Source organism: Lemur catta, chromosome 22 (genome assembly GCF_020740605.2).
Source record: "Lemur catta isolate mLemCat1 chromosome 22, mLemCat1.pri, whole genome shotgun sequence".
NCBI classification, from domain to species: domain Eukaryota; kingdom Metazoa; phylum Chordata; class Mammalia; order Primates; family Lemuridae; genus Lemur; species Lemur catta.
Window position 1 is genome coordinate 20,865,372 of NC_059149.1, and position 6,266 is coordinate 20,871,637.

Below are 6,266 nucleotides of genomic sequence, written 5' to 3' on the forward strand. Positions count from 1 at the left end.
TTCCTGCTGCTACTAGAACAAATTATGACAAACTCAGTGGCTTAAGATAATACAAATTTAGTATCTTCCTGTTCTACAGGGTAGGAGTTCAAAACGAGTTTCACCGGGCTAAAATCAAGGGGCTGACAGGGCTGTGTCGCTTCTGAAGCCTGCAGGCTCCAGGGGAGAATCCATTGTCTTGCCTTTACCGGCTTCTAGAGGCCACCCACAGGCCTTGTCTCGTGGCCCCTTCCTCCACTTTCGAACGCAGCACGCAGCAATGTCGAATCTTTCTGACCCTCCTCCTCTTGTCACATTGCCCGCTGGCTCTGACCCCAGCTGGAAGAGCTTCTCCTCTTTTAAGGATTCGTTTGATTAGATCTGGCCTGTCCCGGGTTAATCCAGGATAATCTTCTTATCTCAGCATTCTTCACCTTCATCATACCTGCGGTATCCCTGTGGCCACACAGGTAAAGGTGAGCTCACCTGTGATTCTGCCCAGGTGAAGGGAAAGTCTGTGGGGAGTGAGTGAAAGTGGTTTCCATAAGAAAACCTTTGACTCCCTTGGCATTGGAGGGTATAGGTTTCACTGCTAACAGCATTTCTGGAAAGTACTCCAGGTTTGGGGCTAAGCACAAAGTGGGATCCCCACTTGCATGTCAGGTGTACCATGCACATCAAAAGCAAGCTCAGCTGCAGCTCTTCCCCAGTTAACAGGTAAGAAGAGTTGTCCTGCCAGTTAGAGAAGGAGAGCCCTTAACTTCAGTCTACTACAGCAAATGTGAAAAATAAACACAAGCACACACCAAACTCTCTTCCACCTTTGTCTCAACTCTAGCTCCTTCCAATGTCCATATAAGCAAATCAAAACTATGAATAATTCTTCCCCATCTTCCTTTCCATGAGCTGAGAAGATTTGAATAAAGACTTATATAAGCCCTGATCTATGAAAGGATTTGGAAAGATTTGGGGAAAGGAGACAATAGCACATGAAAAATAGAAATGATGTTTTGGACACTGTTGGAATAAAAATGTTGGATGAAAACTGATGAGAAAATTTAGCAAACATGAGATGTCTGAATACTACATTCGTGCAGAAGGAGGTACCAATAAAAATAAAGCCAACTTGCATCAAAGAAAGCGAGATATAGGAATTGAAGGTGATACAAGCTATGGGGCTGAAAAAAAGGCAGATTAGTGAAAAAAAAGTAAAAATGTATACAAGGACACCTCAGTCCCATCCACCAGCCAAAAGCTGAGTCACCACCCAGGTAAAAGATGGACAAATTAAACCAGAAAGGCTACAGGCTGAGGATCCCAGGCACAGTGGAGGCAGGGGACAGGTGACATGCTTAAACCAGTGAGAGTGACTGGGCTGAGTCTGCTCCTCCACACTGAGCCCCTGTTAGCCACTTTGCTCCAAGGATGTAGACTCCACCCATCCCCATCACCAGGAGGAAGAGTTTCCATAGGAGAAATTTAGACACAGGACATACAGACACTGACAGTGGGAAATTCTCCAATAAAAGAGCCAACTCCTACCAGTTACCCCAAGAGTTCCCAAGCCCCAGTCAAGCATGAAGAGTTCTAGGAGCTTTCCACGAATGTCAAGATATTTGAAGAAAATCTCCATGATGAAAGACAGAGCTCAAAACCAGCAAACATCAGAACTAAGAAAACATGTGAATAGCTTGATCCACCCTCCGAGAGATTAAAAATATTTCAACCATGAAATGAGATTAGGAGGTATAAAAATTCAGAGAGCTCTTACAAATTAAATTATGATAGTTGAAAAACATTACAAAGAGCAAATGTAAAATTGAGGAAATCTCTCAGAGGGTAGAATAAAATAAGTTAAAATGATTGAATAGGAGGAATAAGGAAGAAAATCAGTCAATCCAGGGAGCCCAACATCCAACTAAGAAGATTTTCAGAAAGAAAGCAAAAGGGGATTGAAGAGATAGCACAAAATTCCCAGAACAGAGAAGATGATTTTCCAGACTGAAAGGACCCACAGGGAGAGCAGCACAATGAATTAAAAAGGAGCCCCGCAAAGACTCACCCTTGTGAAATTTAAGAAGACCTAGAATAAGGTCCTAAAAGCTAAAGGCAACAGCAGATCCCAAGCAAAGGCACTGGGCTTGTCAATAGCAACACTGACACCAGAAGACAAAGGAGCATGTATTCAAAATATGAGGGGAAATGATCTTCAGCTCAGAATTCTACACCTAGACATCAACCAAGTATGACATGTTCAGACAGTTGATGTCTCAAATTATTCACCTGCCTTGCACCCATTTGAGAAAGTTATTGGAGGACATGCTCACCAAAAGATGGAAATGCACCAGGAAAGAGGAAGACACTGGATCCAGGAAACTATGGATCCAGTTCAGGAGAGCAGCACAGGCAAACTCCAGCCCAGGAGCTGTGCAGGTGGCTCTGAGACTGAGTCCAGAGGACATAGAGCTGGAGGGATGCCTCCAGGAAACAAATCAAGCTGATATGTTACCTGCTATGCTCAGAAAGGAATAGCTGGAGTGGCTTTCTAAAGCTGTTGGAAGACTTGAGAGCAGTACAGAAAACAAAGCAAACAAAGCAACTCCAGAAACAACAAACCAGGCACCATCAACTCCAGGAACAGCAGAACTTTGTAGAGCAAGGAAATGAAATCATACATCACCCCTGGCTCAGCAGCAAGCAATGCTAATATGGTCATAATAATGCAAATGCTTATTAAGTTAATAAATTGTGATATAACTATGTTTGGAGGCTTGAAAGGCAGGAAAGGGGCCAGTAAAAATACTCAACTCCCATCTATCATTAAAGGAAGACAGTAGATGATGTCAAAAGATGTTAAAGTAAGAAAGAACTAATGGGTACAAATGTACAGCTAGATAAAAGAAATAAGTTCTAATGTTCAATAGCAGAGTAGGGTCGCCACCGTTATGCATATATTGTATATTTCAATGTAGCTAGAGGAAAGGATTGAAATGTTACCAGCACATAGAATTAATAAATATCCAAGGTGACAGACACTCCAAATACCCTGACTTGATCATTACACATTTTATGCATGTAACAAACACTCACATGAACCCCATAAATATGTAAAATATTACGTATCAATAAAAGAAAAGAAAAGGGCCGGGCGCGGTGGCTCACGCCTGTAATCCTAGCACTCTGGGAAGCCGAGGCGGGTGGATTGCTCGAGCTCAGGAGTTCGAGACCAGCCTGAGTGAGACCCCGTCTCTACTAAAAATAGAAAGAAATTATCTGGCCAACTAAAAATATGTATAGAAAAAATTAGCCAGGCATGGTGGCGCATGCCTGTAGTCCCAGCTACTCGGGAGGCTGAGGCAGTAGGATCGCTTAAGCCCAGGAGTTTGAGGTTGCTGTGAGCTAGGCTGACGCCACGGCACTCACTCTAGCCCGGGCAACAGAGTGAGACTCTGTCTCAAAAAAAAAAAAAAAAGAAAGAAAAAGAAAAGAACTGGGTAGGTATTAATAGATGTCTTAGATGTAAAAAATAAACTAATAAAACAATAAAATAAGTTAAAATATGAAAGTGGAGGATAGGATTCAGGAGAAAGACGACACAAAAGACTGCTGCTTTTTGTTATACACTTGAGGTTTTTTTTTAAATAATCTGATTTTAAAACTGACTACAAAGTTACATTGACCACGACAGTGTTACTAGCATGAAGACTGACAAATGGGTAAATGGAGTAGAATTGGGAGTCCAGAAATAAATCCTCATATCTACATTAAATTAACTTTCAAAGAAGGTAGCAAAAAAGTTCAGTGAGGAAAGAAGTCTTTTCAACAAATGGTGCTGGGACAACTCGGTATCCGCATGTAAAAGAATGAAGCTGGACCCCTACCTCACACCAAATACAAAAATTAACATGAAATGGATCAAATATCAAAATGTAAGAGCTAAACCTAAAAACTCTTGGGAGAAAACAGAGGTAGAAATTTTCATGATTCTGGAGTAGGCAATGATTTCTTAGATACCATGCCAAAAACATAAGCAATAAGAAAAAATAGATACATGTGTTTCATCAAAATTCAAACTATTTGTACTCCAAAGGGCACCACCAAGAAAGTGAAAAAACAAACCACAGAATGGGAGCAAATATCTGCAGATCATATAGCTGGTAAGAGATTTATATGTAGAACATATAAAAATTCTTATAACTCAATCATAAAAGGATAAACATTTTTTTAATGAGCAAAGGATCTGAATAGACATTTCCACAAAGAAGCCACCATGTGCTAAAGTAGCCAATAAGCATATGAAAAGATGATCAACATTATTAGCCACCAGAGAAAGTCAAATCAAAACCATGAGATACCACCTCACACCCCCTAGGAGGGATATAATCACAGAGACAGACAATAACCAACATTGGCAAGGAGGTGGAGAAATTGGAACCTGTGGACACTGCTTGCGGGACTTGAAAATGGTGCAGCTACCTGGGAAAACAGCCTGGCAGTTCCTCAAAGTTTTAGCACAAAGTTAACATAGGACCTCAAAATTGTACTCCTAAGTATATACCCAGGAGAAATGAAAACATGTCCACACGAAAACTTATATATGAACGCTGCAATCTGTGGTGTGGCTTCCACCCCAAGGTAGAAACACTATGCTTTTGCACATTGGAAAGGATGAGTCTTCTGGTTTGTTCCAACACCGTCTGAGAAAGCCCGACATTCTTCTGGCCTATTGAGCACAAGAGCTCATTAGTTCCACTGTCGTCTTTGCTATATGCTGTGATTGTCAATTGAGAGCCCATCATCCTATTAATGTAAATATTTTTATAGTCTCTGTACCTCCTCCCTTTCACGAGGGGAAAACACATATCTTCCATGGTTCCACAAGGGAAGCCACCGGCCATTTTATGCTACTTTTACAGAAAACTTCTTGTGGCTCCTCCTTGCTGGGTTGGCATTTTCATTTTTAGAAGGACTTTGTGTGACCTGTGAATGTGGAAAGTTTACCATATTCTCCTTTTCATATCATTTATAATGCATGACTAATTCCATTTTTTTATTCTTGTGGGATTCTCCTTTTTATACCATAGGCTATATACATATTATGGTCCTTAACCTATTTCTGATCTATGATAAAACAGATGTCCTGACTTACTTCATAGTGTCTGGTGTTGACCCTTATCAAGAGTATTTTGAAAGTCTTAATAAATTATATCCATTGGTTTCCCCTTTATTCATGTTTTCATATACTGCTCAGTGTTAACTGGCAATCAGGGATGGCTTTCTCTTAAAAAAGTATATTCTTTCTATTTTTAATGTGTTCATTTCCGTAACAAGCCCAACCTTTATTACACACCCTGCCCTATGTGCATGTGAGAGTCGGCGTCTGTCATTGCCAGGGCTCCTCCCCTGCCCCACCCACTCCCACCTTTGCAGAGAGCCCCAGCGGCCACTCACTCAGTGTGCATGTGTAGTTACAGCTTATATATTTTGACAAATAATTGTCTAATTTCACCTCTGGGCTCCTTCAAAATCCGAGACAAACATTACCCTGACTAAATGATATAAGTACATCTGGTTTTGCGAATCAGGTAAGTCTAGTTAATGCCAACTCTCTAAAAGCATATCCATAAATCAGGTGCCTGTCGTCTGAGTGATAAAGTTTCACTGAGAGGTTCAGCTTGAATGTGCTCCAGTGACTCAGGGCCTGTGCTGAACCCACTAAACTCCTACAGAGGAGTGCAGTTCTCAGAGCCAGGTACCATTCCAGATAAAGTCTGAACACCCCAATCTGATATCCAGGCACCCCGAAAGCCTGCTTCTGTGGGTGTCTCCATCCTGCCTCCACCTCCATCTCTGCCATTATCTCCCACCTAGACCATGAGCACCCTGTCTCCTTGCACCTGAACACAGAGTATATGCTAATTTGCAGTATTGATCATTTTTATACGGGGTATATCCTGTTTGCCCGAATAGATGGGAACCTACTTAGGGTGGGTGCTATATCTCCCACCTATTTAAAACCCCATCATCCAACAACTGCTTCAAAAACGTAGCAAAATGTCATAATATTTATAGCACCTACTATATTTGCCCACACACTCTATTTTGCTATAAAACAGCATCTGGTTTTACCATGCTTGAATCAGGCAGTAATTATGCATTAGCAAGTGTGAACAATGCCTCACTCTACTGCTTGTATCAGGAAATCTACCTTCAGGAAGGATTTCAGGGCAGTTTCTTTTCACTTCTTCCCATGAAATCGTGGGTCTAATAGACAGTGTCTTCTGTCC